The 14493-nt window shown below is 42.2% G+C and overlaps 1 protein-coding gene across 3 annotated transcripts in view; it reads left to right on the top strand.

Annotated features, from left to right (window-relative positions):
• The window catches only part of LSM3 (LSM3 homolog, U6 small nuclear RNA and mRNA degradation associated), a 63251-nt gene that overhangs the window by 37346 nt on the left and 11412 nt on the right, over positions 1–14493 (top strand). The window lies entirely within an intron of this gene.

The raw sequence follows: 14493 nt of genomic DNA, 5'->3' as shown, positions 1-14493 counted from the left end.
GTATATTTACTATTGCAGGTGGTTTTGCAGACAACTATGAAGTATGTGTGCACCACAATTAATTCTAAGTACACTTTTCTTTAGGATTTTTATTTTACTTATTTTTATTTAGTAAGAACATGGTTTTATCATGGTGCTGTGCTCCAATTAAAATTTTCACCTGAAAAAGAAATGATGTTTTCTTTAAGAGTTGTATTTTAAACCAAATTTGCAATGGCCTTCACAAAAATGTCAGACATCGTACCTTTGGCAGAATGAACTTCAATGAGTTGGATTTTAAAAAACCAACATTATTGGAACCAAAGACTTTTCTATTTGAATCATTAATGCCATTAATATAAAACTATCATCATATGATAGTTCACAATGTTTCTTTTTTTTAAAAGAAGTTTTTGAAAGTAATCTCTATATCCAACGTGGGACTCAAACTCAGAACCATGAGATCAAGAGTTACACACTCCGCCAACTGAGCCAGCTAGGCTTCCCACAATGTTCTTTTTCTCATGGAACCAATACCAATCATGTCATTTTCTTTTTCACGTGTACGTACATACAAAAAAAACCGCTAAATCTGAAAATGAGTGAATTATTTTTAAAAATACAGACATTTGATGTAAATAACAAGTCATGTTTCAGCTGGGATTCTAAAGAAATAGCTCATCTCTGGCTCCTTGCTTGCCCCTTTTATATGTTTTAAAGGCAGAAAAGCAAAACATTCACATTCTTGAAGATTTTACTCCTCCTCGAAGCCTGTTTTTTTTGGGGTGGGGGTTTGTTTGTTTGTTTTGTTTTTGTTTTTGTTTTTGCAGAGGGCAAAGGGGCCCTTGTTTTTCTTGTAGACCTGAGTCTCTGACACTGTCTCCCTGTAGGATCCTGAGCAAGTGCTGTCCTCTTGCTGGGTCTCATTTTCTCCCTCTGCAAAGCCTCCAAGGTCTCCCAGCTCTGGTGCTCTATGGTTTCCGCCTGGGAAGATGGCCATGGCACTGATATTTGACCTCACTGGGAAAATATGTCAGATAAGGAGGCCCTGCTATCTCAGCAACCTTCATCTTCACCTCCATTCCGTCACACAAAACCCAATGCCAGAGTTTTGAGACAGCCTCCCTCATTGATAAAGTGTCCCGAAACTTCTCAATGAGCCCACACACTGTAACTGCAATGATAATGGGCTATATCTGGCTCGCCCGGAATCATGCCCATGTTCCACAGAGTGCTATGGCTATCGGTTATCTGCTGAGCATGAATGACCAGAGGCAGAAAAAGCACAAGGAGCCCGTGCTGTCGAGAAGTGGAAGTGATTAATTTATGTCGCATGCTCCAGGGCTGGTCTTAGCAAGTGATAGGCAGAATGTATGTTGACAGCTGCCTTGGAGTTCACACCACACCGTCAGCACTCTGCAGGAAACAGATGACTTTAGGGCAGCTCTCAAGCTTGTTGACAGCTCAAGCTTTCTGATAAGGTTGTCAGAAAATGAAAAGGACAGTCCTAGGAAGTTGAGAGCTTCCTGGCCATGGATGGGATGTAGAAGAGGTTACAGATGCACTGAGTGGAGAGACCGTGTCTGTCTTGTTCTCCATGATGTCACCATAACCTAGCACAGCACCTTTCCTCCCTGCTCAGGGATTTGGGGCCAAGGCTTATCTACCAGGCATCAGTTAGGGCCACAGGAGGCAGAGCAAGAAAGAGGAGCTAGGCTAACCCTTAGAAGGAGAGCCAGGACCCAAGTGTCAGAGGAGCGGCCAAATCCAGAGATGATCAGAAAGAGGGAGGAATTCGGGGCAGAAAGAGAAGAATTCACAATAGAGGAGATGAGATACAGTGAAAACAAGTCAAGATCAAGTAAGATTGGAGGACAGAGATACTAACTGGTCACTTTTATAAGCCTGACAGGATGTGATGCCTGGTGCATTAGCCTGGCTTTAAAAATGCCCAGAAGTGGAGTGCTTACTGTGCCTTGCTATTCACACTGCCCTGTAAGAGCACCAGTGAGCGCACCTGTTCAGGAAGGCCAGTTCATAAAAACGGAGATGCTTAAGGGTCATGCCCCCTACCACCACCACCACACATGCAGAAAATTAAAGTACCTCTGTTAACATCCATGAAAAAAAATGAATATTCTTCTAACCTCATTTACCTACTTCATACAACATCAGCTGGAGGATCAGAACTACTTTTAGCCACTTTGGTGTTACTCTTTAGGCCCATTTGAGAAGAAGCCATAAAGTGTTGGCTCTCCAATCCTTCATCTCAATATAGCCCAAGCAATAAGGTATATCAGGCCCATGTAGGCCATCCACGTGATCCTGTCTTTCCTGTAGAATTTCAGGTAGTTGAATTGCAGCAGTGAAGAAAGCCTTGTAAACTGGTTGTGTAAGGAGTCCACAACTCCAATACTGCCCACTCAGCTTGCATATTCTCTTGATGGCTCCGCCCCTAATCTTTTTACTTTGATTTGAATATAGCTTTCAGTCAGGCCAGAAAGAGCACTAAAAGCTCTATGTTCCCCAGTCTTCCCCCACACCGCCCAAAAGCTCGAGGCCCATTGGGCTTTGGCATCAGTCTGAAAAGATCACGTTCTCTCTTTCTACCCGGAGTGCGACACAGGAAGGAGGCTGACCTGGGTGGGGTGATTTGAGGAAACTGGATGACTTCCCAGCCTCTCATGAGTCAGGTGTTCATGGCCTCATTCTTTTGTTCAAAGTGAATTCCTGGAACATAACCCGTTTTGTGATATCAATGCAAAAACACCTTCAGTGCCAAATGATGTCTTTTGGGGTCACATCAGTGGACCCTCCAGGCAGCCTGCTCTTCACAATGGGAGAGGTGGGTGAGCAAAGGCAGCCGGGAGTCTGTTTTTGCAGGGTCTCCGGGGCAATAGTGAGAAGTGTGGATTTTGAGCAATGGGGAGTTATTAGGGAGTTTAAAGCAGTGACAGGCCATGATCTGGGTACTCGTTTTTAGAAGGTGTTTCTGTCAGCTGAGTGGCTAAGGGACTGGAGGGAATGAGTGGATGAGGGAACCTGGCGAGGAGGCGATTCATTCATTCTCTAAGTCTGTGCTGCACTCCAGCTTTATGGGTGGAAGGCCGTGGGAATAAGGCTCTCTATCCTCCTGGAGCTCAAGGGGCAGAAGGAAAACAAACAAACAAACAAACAAAAGTAAGCACTCAAAAGAGATCAGTTCAAACCGGGATAAATGCTGCGCAGAAAATAAAACACGTGCTATGATAGAGTGACTAAGGGGAGAGGTGGTGGTCACGTTGGGGGGTTGCAGGGATGGCCTTTCTGAGGAAGTGCCATTCTCACCAACACCTAAATAAGGGGAATGAGTGAGTCATGTGAAAATGTGAAGTGGGGATGGGGGTGGGGTGTTCTAGGCAGAGGAAACCATGAGTACAAAGACCCATGTGCAACTGGGGGGTGGTGAGTGAGGACTGGGGCCCAAACAAGGGTAGAGAGGTAGGCAGGATCCAGCCAGCCCAGGCAGCTCCTTGACACCCGTGGTTAGGAGTTTGAGCTTTATTCAGTGGCAATGAGGAGCCATTATAGACTTTCAAACAGAGGCACCAAAGAGCAACAAACTACAGCCCATGGGCCAAATCCAGACTGCTGCCTGTTTTTTGTAAATAAAGTTTTATTGGAACCCAGTCTCACCAATTTATTTCCATATGGTCCATGGCTGCTTTCATGCTACAAAGGCAGAGCTGTATTGGGGACAGATGGTAAAATCCTGGCCCACAAATAGTAAAATACTTATTCTCTGGCCCTTAACAGAGTAGTTCGCTGACTCCTGATCTAATTGATATTTTAGAAGGTAATCTGGCTGCCCTCTGAGGTAGTGCCATGGAGTAAGGTTATGAGGACGTGCTGCAGGACACAGAGGAAGGTGGGGGCTTTTCTTAGCATCCGTCCTTGTTGGCTGATGTTCTCTCCGCCATCGGAGAGAGGGGGGATGGTGGACTCATCTCTCGGGGTGCGCATTGCTCTGAATACAGAGACAATGTCTGTGCAGGGGTTGCTGCCTGCCGTACTGTGACCAGCCGAGCAGACTCTGCCTCGCCCGGTGAACTTGGCAAGAGAAGTTAATCACTGCTTGTGGGGCCTCCACCCAAACCATAACCGCCTGTCTTTTGTCTGCGGCACCTCGTCACCAATTTGGGGCTTAGAGACAGCGCAGGCCAAGCAGCTGTTTCCCATTACCTGCTTGTCCCATTTCAGCAGCCCGTCGTGACTGCCAGGCATGCCCACACCACTCCCAACAGAGAGCAAGAGACACTGTGAGAAACGGATCTCGTTTCCAAATTTTAGGGCAGATTGGTTTTGTTTTGTTTCTTGAGAAAAACATCAAATAAGTAAAATAGTTGAGCATTGTGTTAGAAAACTAACCCCAAACATCTGGGTTCTCTGTACCATGGGAGCTTATTTTCATTCCTTTGGTTGTAACTGATAAATATTCACAGGATAATTGAGTTAGTACATTTTTTTAGAAGGAAAACCATCCGTGTTATATAAAGAAATGGTGGAGATGAAGGCAGGGATAAGAGAAGATTCTGGGTGACAGCAGCAGTCCCTAACTAGCTCACTATAGGTGGGGTGGGAGGTCAGAATGTACTTCACATTTATTTCAACAAACATTTATTTATTTTTATTTTTTTAAGTTTATTTACTTACTTTGAGAGACAGAAAGAGAGAGAGAGAGGGAAAGGGGCAGAGAAAGAGGGAGAGAGAATCCCAAGCAGGCTCCACGCTGTCAGCACAGAGCACGATTCAGGGCTTGATCCCACGATTGGAGATCACAACCCAAGCTCTTAGTCTGTTGCTCAACCAACTGAGCCACCCAGGTGCCCCTCAACAAGTGTTTATTGAGCACCTACTCTTTGCCAACCACTGTCAGGTGCTGGGGAATCTGAGTTAAATAAAATGAGGTTCCTGCTGTCTGGGGCCTCACAATCTGGTAACGAATAAAACAGCAGCAATATGATAAGATAACAAAAACAAAGCACTTGTAATAGCTCTTTCATCCCTACAACATCCCTGTCACATGGATATCATCATTCCAATTAAAAATTTTTTTATGTTAATTATTTATTTTTGAGAGAGAGAGTGTGTGTGTGAGCAGACGAGGGGCAGAGAGAAAGGGAGACACAGAATCGGAAGCAGGCTCTAGGCTCTGAGCTGTCAGTACAGAGCCCAACGCGGGGCTCAAACCCACGAACCGTGAGATCATGACCTGAGCCGAAGTCGGACATTCAACCGACTGAGCCGCCCAGGCGCCCCAATTTTAAATTGAGATTTGAAGGGTAAATGTTGGAGTTGGGATTGGAAACCATATCTGTCTGCCATTAGAGCCTTTTGCTGCCCCTCCGATTGGTAGAACTAGACCAGTCAGTGTAAGTTCAGAAAAGGTAGGTTTCAGTTTAGGAACAAAAGGGGCTACTTTGGAAGGTGATGAGCTGTGTGTGAAGAGCAGTGTGTAAATAGAAGCATATGGAGGGATGGCTGGATCCAGAGCCTCAAAAGATATTGTCAGAAATTAGTCTTTCTCCACATTTTGACTCCACTTTCCCCTAGTTTGGCTTCCATATCCGGTGGGTCCTTCCTCATGGAGTGGCCAGGGTGCCCCCAGCAGCTCCAGGCTAACATTCTATCTGCTTAGAAGCCTCAACAGAAAGAGGGCAATTTTTCCCAATAGTTCCAGCAAAAGTCCCAGGATTAACTCTGGCCTGGCTTGAGTCACATGCCCATCTCTGAGCCAATCCCTATAGCCATGAATGTAGGAGTCTTACTGAGTAAACTTATCCAACCATATGGACTGAGGACAGTCCCCAACCCCATGTTCTGAGGTCCCCCAGTGCAGCTCCTCTCAATGATACAAAGGCACTGGCTCTTTGGGACCTTCAGATGGGAGGTCATGGTAGTTCAACAGGCTTGGTTAATCACTCACTGTGTGACTTTGAGTAAATACCATCCTCTCTCTGAGCCTCATCCATAAGCTGGCTATTCATCACATCTTCCTTGCTGGCTGAAGGCATGCTCACCACAGTGCCTGGCCCAGGAAATGATGCCCAACAACCCCAGGGAGGGACTTATGTGAGAAGAGGCGGGGTGAGTTGGGACAAGATAATCTCAGGACCAGGATGCAGGGATGGGTAATATATGGGTGGATGGCCAGTGATTTGGCCAAATGGACAGTCGTTAGGCCACGTCTGAATGCATGACAGATGCTGAGTTTCCATATTGAGCTCCTGGAATAGAAGCCACTCCGACAAGGGCTGTTTGTAAAGGCCAAGCCAAGCTTGCTTCCCTCTTCGGCTTCTTAAGCTCCAGCCAGATCACCAGAAAGCAGCATTCCCAGAATGAATTGGCTCAGCTCCTTACAGAAATGCTGCCAGAAAAGGACAATTAGCTATGGGCCTTTGGCTTTTATAGGGGTCTGCATTAGACACAGCTGGAGTGGGAGGAAATGCACATTCAGGGCCTTGTTTGTGGCCCCCTTAGAGGAAAGGTGGGGCTGTGTAGCAGAGCAAGCATGAGACTGCAGCCAGCCTGCCTGCACTAAATCCTGGCTCTGCCCATAGCAAGCCATGTGATCCTGGGCAGGACCTCAATTTTCTCATCTGTAGTTTAGGGGAGACGATGATAAAAATCATAGCTGCCTCAAAGGTTTGTTGTAAGGATCCCACATAATAATTCAAGCCATTTTTACAGGTCAAAAAAATGTTACTGTCAGCAATTTCTTATGGGTCAACCTGAAATTCTTGACCCAGAGTATGTGTTAACCATTGACATACGCTATCCACGGCCCTCCCAACGATCTTACGATGAGGGTACTGGCAGGCCTGCATTACAGGCCAGAGAGCAGAAGAGCAGCATAGCCGCCATCCTGAAGCCTGTACTCTGTGCCAGCCAGTAGGAAAATCAAACGTCAGAGAGGCAGAGCTCTCCGCCAGGGGTCGCGCAGACAGAGCTGGGCCTACAACCAGGGGCTGGCAAGTTTTCTTTGCTTATACATTTCTGGCTCCTGCAGCAGGATTGTTTCTAGAAGACATGATCCTTCATTCTATCAGAGTCCCTTATATGAGGATCTAGGTGATAAATTTCTCTCAGAAGTCAGTGCCAAGGAAAACAAACTTGTCCCTTCTAGTGAACTGGTATGTTTCCTTTAATCAGAGAAACCTATGAGAACAGGGCAAGATACCTGGGTTGGGTTTCCAGAGCAGGTGAATTTTTATTATCTTTATTGTGGGGCATTTAATACATAATTGCATAAAGTGCATCACATGGACAATCCCCTTGCTACTCAAAATGTGGTCCATGGACCAGCTGCAAAGGCATCACCTGGGAGCATATCAGAAATGTAGAGTCTCCAGCTCCTCTTGAGACCTGCTGAATCCAAATCCGCATTTTAACAAGTTGGTCAGGTAACTTGTAGGCACATTTCATATTGAGGCATCCTGCGCCGTAGCATTTAATTTCCACCACATCCAGTGAGATAAAGACTATTTTCCCCATTTTATGAATAAGTAGTCCATTTATTGAAGTGAAGCCACCTGACTCAGGCCACACAACTAGGATTCTGACTGATTCTGGAGCCTGCACTGTTACCACTGCCCAGCCCCTGGAAAGTAGGAGGAAGTGTCATGAGCAAAGGCCTAGGGGAAGACTGAGAACCTTGGGACAGATTATTGACAGTGTTTCTTGGCCAACTTAAAGCTCTGGGCACCTTTCCCAGAGATTCAAGGAACTTAGACCTGGCAGAACTCCTAGATGCCCAAGTTCAGGTGACAGTCTACAGCCTTGGAATCAAGTGCTATTGTAGAGGTGAAGAGGAGAGGCTTTGGGGTCAAATCAAAACCCACCAGGTGAGCATCCTCAGGCCTGCTGATATAACCTTGCTGAGTCTCAGTTTCCTCACTTGTAAATAGAGCCAAGGGTATCCACTGTGTCAAATTCCTGGGAGGATAAAACAATCTTATGACATTAAATTCCTTCATCCAGTGCATGACAAACAGCATAATAAATGTTAACTGGAATTAACAAATGAGCACACGTGCACACACACACACACACACGCACGCACGCACGCATGCACACAAGGGAATCCTCTTATTCATAACATGGAGTTACCAAACTAGTCACAAGTAATTTGAAACTGATGTAATGTGCTGAATCTTCCTCCATGAAGTGGAAACTGGGCAGCCAAATGGTCAGGTGAAAAATATGACTCTGCTCTTGAAGTTGCTTGTGGATGGAGTCCAACCCCATGGGGCTCCTGCTCTTCCCAGGACATTTTTGTACTGTCTTTGCCTGGTTTGGCATCAGGGTCATACTAGCTTTAAAAAATGAATTGAGAAGAGTTACCTCTTTGTGATGATCAGTTTTATGTGTTAGCTTGGTTAGGCTGCAGTACCTAGTTATTTGAACATTAGGTGTTCCTGTGAAGATACTGTTTTAAGTTTATTTATTTTGAGACAGAGAGAGTTCAAGAGCTTGGGGGAGGGGGGGTACAGAAAGAGGGAGAGAAAGACAATCCCATGCAGGCTCCATGCCATCAGCTCAGGGCCTGATGCAGGCCTTGAACTCATGAACTGTTCTGATCTGAGCTGACATCAAGAGTCGGATGCTTAACTGACTGATCCACCCAGGTGCCCCATGCTGTGAAGAAATTTTGTGGATCTGATTAACATTCATAATCCGATGACTTTAAGTAAAGGAGATGATCCTAGATCATCTTTGGCATCCTGTTTCAATCAGTTGAAAGGCCTTAAAAGCAGAGCTGAGGTGTCTTCGAAGGAGAGGAAATTCTGCCGGGGACTGCAGCTTCAGTTTGTGCCCAAATGCTGACAGCCTGACCTACAGATTCCAGATTTGCCTAGACAGCCTCCACAGATGTGTGAGCCAATTCCTTGCACTAAATCCATATGCATTCATACAGAAAGACATAAATGTATGGTTCTGTTTCTCTGGTTGAACCCTAACCGAAACAGACTTTGGTACCAGAAGTAGTTCTGGGAAAATGCAATCTGAAGGAAGAGTTTTTTGAATTGGTTCTGGTTTTTCCAAAGTTGGTTCTCTGATGTGATTACAGTTAAGAACACTAATGAGTATTTTCAGTGGTAGAGGATGCTGGTAGACCATGGTATAATGTGGCACTACAGGTATACAAAATATGGCCATTGCATAATACAAGGAAAAGTATGTCTGGAATGCAAGAGATCCATTAGGCTGTCTCCTAATATCATGTAATTAAAGTAAATGGAAAGTGACAACAATCCAATTCAGGCAGAACTATCAGTGGCCCAGACCATTCAGGAATGAAGGTTTGGGTCACCCAAACCTTGATAAAGAAACATGACCAGCCGAGGGCAAATGGACTATGGAATGGGTAGTAGAAGTACATAGTTATGAACACCAACTACAATCAGCTGACCAGTTGTGGAAATGGGGGATATAATAGTTATGAGTATTTCTTCATTATTTTGTTATGAATATGTTTGTGTAGATCTTAAGCAAATATTTTTGTTTCAGCATGGGTCCACCTCCTTTGTCCACTTATCATCTAACATAAGACGTATTAATAATAGTTAACTTTATATTACAGTATTTAAGTTACAGGGTATCAAGGGGGAGAAAACATCACTCAATGACTTTGTATTTTCTTCGGGGGAAACAGTATATTTTCAGTTGTATATGAAACAGTTATATCAGGGCACCTGGTGGCTCTGTCCACCAGTGTCTGACTCTTGATTTCGGCTCAGAGTATGATCTCATGGTTGTGAGATTGAGCCCTGTGTTGGGCTCTGCACTGACAGAATGGAGCCTGCTTGGGATTCTCTCTCTCCCTCTCTCTTTCTCTGCCCCTCCCCAGTTTGTATGTGCATGCTCTCTCTCTCAAAATAAATAAATAAACATTTTAATTTTTTTCTTTTAACTTGTTTTATTTTTTATTTTTTTAAATTTACATCTAAATTAGCATATAGTGCAACAATGATTTCAGGAGAAGATTCCTTAGTGCTCCTTACCTATTTAGCCCATCCCCCCTCCCACCACCCCTCCCATAAGCCTCAGTTTGTTCTCCATATTTATGAGTCTCTTCTGTTTTGTCCCCCTTCCCTGTTTTTATATTATTTTTGTTTCCCTTCCCTTATGTTCATCTGTTTTGTCTCTTAAAGTCCTCATATGAGTGAAGTCATATGATTTTTGTCTTTCTCTGACTGACTAATTTCAGTTAGCATAATACCCTCCAGTTCCATCCATGTAGTTGCAAATAGCAAGATTTCATTCTTTTTGATTGCCGAGTAATACTCCATTGTATATATATACCACATCTTCTTTATCCATTCATCCATTGATGGACATTTGGGTTCTTTCTGTATTTTGGCTATTGTTGATAGTGCTGCTAGAAACATTGGGGTGAATGTGGCCCTTCGAAACAGCATAGCTGTATCCCTTGGATAAATGCCTGGTAGTGCAATTTCTGGGTTGTAGGGTAGTTCTATTTTTAGTTTCTTGAGGAACCTCCATACTGTTTTCCAGAGTGCCTGCACCAGCCTGCATTCCAAATTAAATAAACATTTTTTAAAAAGAATAGTTATATCATGTTACGTGAAGCTATGATGTAGCTCTTCTTTTTTTGGAGATTGTATATGGTTTAAGGAAATATGTATGGGTGCCAAGTTGACAAGGCATGACTGTGATGGTCAGTCTTATCTGTCAGCTTGGCTAGGCTATAGTCCCCAGTTATTCCATTAAACACAATCTAAGTGTTGCTGTGGAGGTATTTTATAGATTGATTATCATTCATAATTCATTCAGTTGACTTTAAGCAAAGGAGATTATTTTAGATTATCTGGGTAGGCCTAATTCAATCAACTGAACTGTTTATAGAAGCAGAACCAGTGGTTTCCCTGAAATTCTGCCTGTGGACTGCAGCATCATGTCATGGCCAAGAGTTCCAGCCTGCCCTTACTGGCTGCCACCCTCTGGGTGTTGGAGTGCCTAGCCAGCCACCACAGCAGCATAGGCCAATTCCTTGCAATAAATCTATATATTTGTTGGATTCTATTTCACTGACTGAATTCTGACTGATACACACCTCTTCTATTTTCAGGGAGACTGTGTAGAATTGGTATTGATTCTTCTTTGAATGTTTAGTAGTTTCTCCAATAAAATTATCTGAGCCTGGAGTTGGTTTTTTTTTTTTTTTGAGACTTTAAAAAATTATATATTGGATTTCCTTAATAGTTATAGGGCTATTGAAATTATTTCATATTGAATGAGTTGTAGTAGTTTGTGTTTTACAAGAAATTGGTCCATGGTCTAACTTATGTATGTAAATTGTACTATTCCCTTATTCTTTTGATGAGGGTGGGGAATGTCGTATTATCCTCGGTTTCCTAATGTTGATAATTTGTGTCTATTTTTCCTCTGTCAGTCTTGCTGGAGACTTGGCAATTTTATTTATCTTATTCAAAGAACCAGGTCCTTGTTTCACTGATTTTCTCTATTTTTAAATGTTTTCCCCCGCCCTGAGTTTTATTGAGATATAATTGACATATAACATTATGTAGGTTTGAGGTGTTCAACATAATGATATGATGTATGGATATATAGTAAAATGACCCCCACGATAAGTTTAGTTAATGCCCATCATCTCACATAGTTTTAATTTTTTTCTTGTGATAAGAACTTTAGATCTACTCTCTTAGCAATTTTCAAACAAACAATACAGTAATGTTAACTATAGTCACCATGCTGTATATTACATCCCCAGAACTTATCTTAGAACTGGAAGTTTGTACTTTTTGACCATCTTCACCCATTTCCCTACTCCCTATGCTGGCAACTACCAATGTGTTCTCTGTTTCTATGGGTTTGGTTTTTTATAAGTTCCAAATTCCTCATACAAGTGAAATCATATGATATTTTTCTCTCTGTCTGACTTATTTCACATAGCATAATTCCCTCAAAGTCCATCTATGTTGTTGCAAATGACAGTATTTCCTTCTTTTTTATAGCTAAACAATATTCCATTGTATGTGGGTGTATATCACATTTTATACATATATATACATATATACTGTGCGTGTGTGTGTGTGTGTGTGTGTGTGTGTAAACCACGTGTTCTTTGTCCATTCATCCATTGACAGACACTTGGTTATCTTCATATCTTGGCTGTTGTATATAATACTGTAATGAACATGGGAGTGCATATATCTCTTTGAGAATGGTTTCATTTCCTTCAGATATATACTCAGAAGTGGAATTGCTGGATCACATGGTAGTTGTATTTTTAATTTTTTGAAGAACCTCCATACTGTTTTCCACAGTGGCTGCCCCAGTTCACATTCCCACCTACAGTGCATGAGGGTTCCCTTTTCTCCACATCCTCGCCAACACTTGTTACTTCTTCTCTTTTTGATTCTAACTGTTCTGACGGGTGGGAAGTGACATCTCACTGTAGTTTTGATTTGCATTTCCTTGGTCATTACTAATGTTGAGCACCTTTTCATGTGTCTGTTGGTCATTTGTATGTCTTCTTTGGAAAAATGTCTGTCTATTCAGGTCTTCTTCCTATTTTGAAATCTGATTGCTTTTTTTGCTATTGACTTGTGTGAGTTCTTTGTTTATTTTGGATATGAACCCCTTATCAGATGATATGATTTGCTAATTTTTTTCTCCCATTTGATAGGTTGCCTTTCTACTTTTTGATGGTTTCCTGTGCTGTGCAGAAGCTTTTTAGTGTGAGGTAGCTCCACTAGTTTATCTTTGCTTTTGGTGTCAAATATAAAACATCATTGCCAAGACTGATGCCAAGGAGCTTACCCCCTATGTTTTTTTTCTATGAATTTTATAGTTTTAAGTCTTACACTCAAGTCTTTCATTCATTTTGAGTTGATTTTTGTCCATGATATAAAATGGGGGTCCTGATTCACTCTTTTGCATGTGGCTGTCCAGTTTTCCCAACCCCATTTATTGAAGAGAGTGTCCTTTCCTCATTGTATATCCTTGGCTCTTTTGTCATAAATTAATTGACCATATATACATGGGTTTATTCCCTGGCTTTCTGTTTTGTTCCATTGACATACGTGTCTGTTTTTATGCTTACACCATACTGTTTTGACACTGTAATTTTGTAATATAGTTTGACATCAAGAAATGTGATATCGATTTTCTCTATTTTTAATCTCTTTGATGTCTGCTACTTACTAATTTATTCTTTCTGGTTTGCTTTTCTTTGCTCTTTTTCCTAAGTTCTTGACATGGAAGCTTAGATTATTGATTGGAGATTTTTCCTCTTTTGTAAGTGATGCATTTAATTCTACGAATTTCCTTCTCAGCACTGTGTTAACTCTTTCCCATAAATTTTGATATGTCGTGTTTTTTTTCATTCAGGTCAATGTACTTTTATTACCCTAGAGACTTCTCTTTAACCCATGGATTGCCTGGGAATGTGATTTTTAGTTTCCAAGTGTCTGGAGCTGTTCATGTTATTTTTCTGTTACAGATTTGTAGTTGATTCCACTGCGGTCAGGGAATATATTCTGCATCATGTCAATTCTTTTAAATTTGTTGAGTTTTTTATGGCCCAGGATATAATCTATCTTGATATATGTTCCATGGGTACTTGAAAATAATGTGTATTCTGCTGGTGGTGGCGGAGTGTTGGTTGGTGTGATGTAGCATTCTTCTACATCCTTGCTGATTTTCTGTTTAGCTGTCTAGCCATCATTGAAAGAGGGCTGTTGAAAACTCCAACTATAATTATGAATTTGTCTATTTCTCTTTTCAGTTCTATCATATTTTGCTTTACATATTTTGCAGCTCTCATTTGGTACGTACACATTTAGGGTTGCTGTGCCTTCTAGGTGGATTGATTCTTTTATCATTATATAATGTCCCACTCTGTTTCTGGTAATTTCCTTTCTCCTGGAGTCTACTTTACGAGACATCAATATAGACACTCCTGCGTTGGTTTAAGTAATGTTTTCATGTTGTATCTTTTTCCACTCTTTTGCTTTCAACTTGACTATACCATTATATTTGAAGTGAATTTCTTATAGACAGCATAGAGTTGGTTTCTGTTTTTTAATCTACTCTGCCAGTCTCTGTTAATTTGTATAGTTAGGTCATTTAAATTTAATGTAAATGATGATATTATAGGGCTTAGGTCTGCCATTTTATTTTTTGTTTATTTTCTGTTTTCAATTTATTTGTTTGCTGTTTCTTAAAATTTTTTTTTAACATTTATTTATTATTGAGAGACAGAGAAAGAGCATGAGCAGGGGAGGGGCAGAGAGAGAGGGAGACACAGAATCCGAGGCAGGCCCCAGGCTCTGAGCTGTCAGCACAGAGCCCGACACGGAGCTGGAACTCACGAACCGTGAGATCATGACCTGAGCCGAAGTCGGACGCTTAACTGACTGAGCCACCCAGGCGCCCCTTGTTTGCTCTTTGTTACCTGCCGGTGGCTTACTTGAACATTTTTTTTAG

The sequence above is a fragment of the Panthera tigris genome, chromosome A2 (assembly GCF_018350195.1).
Source record: "Panthera tigris isolate Pti1 chromosome A2, P.tigris_Pti1_mat1.1, whole genome shotgun sequence".
NCBI lineage: Eukaryota > Metazoa > Chordata > Mammalia > Carnivora > Felidae > Panthera > Panthera tigris.
This window is presented reverse-complemented; position numbering and strand designations above follow the sequence as displayed.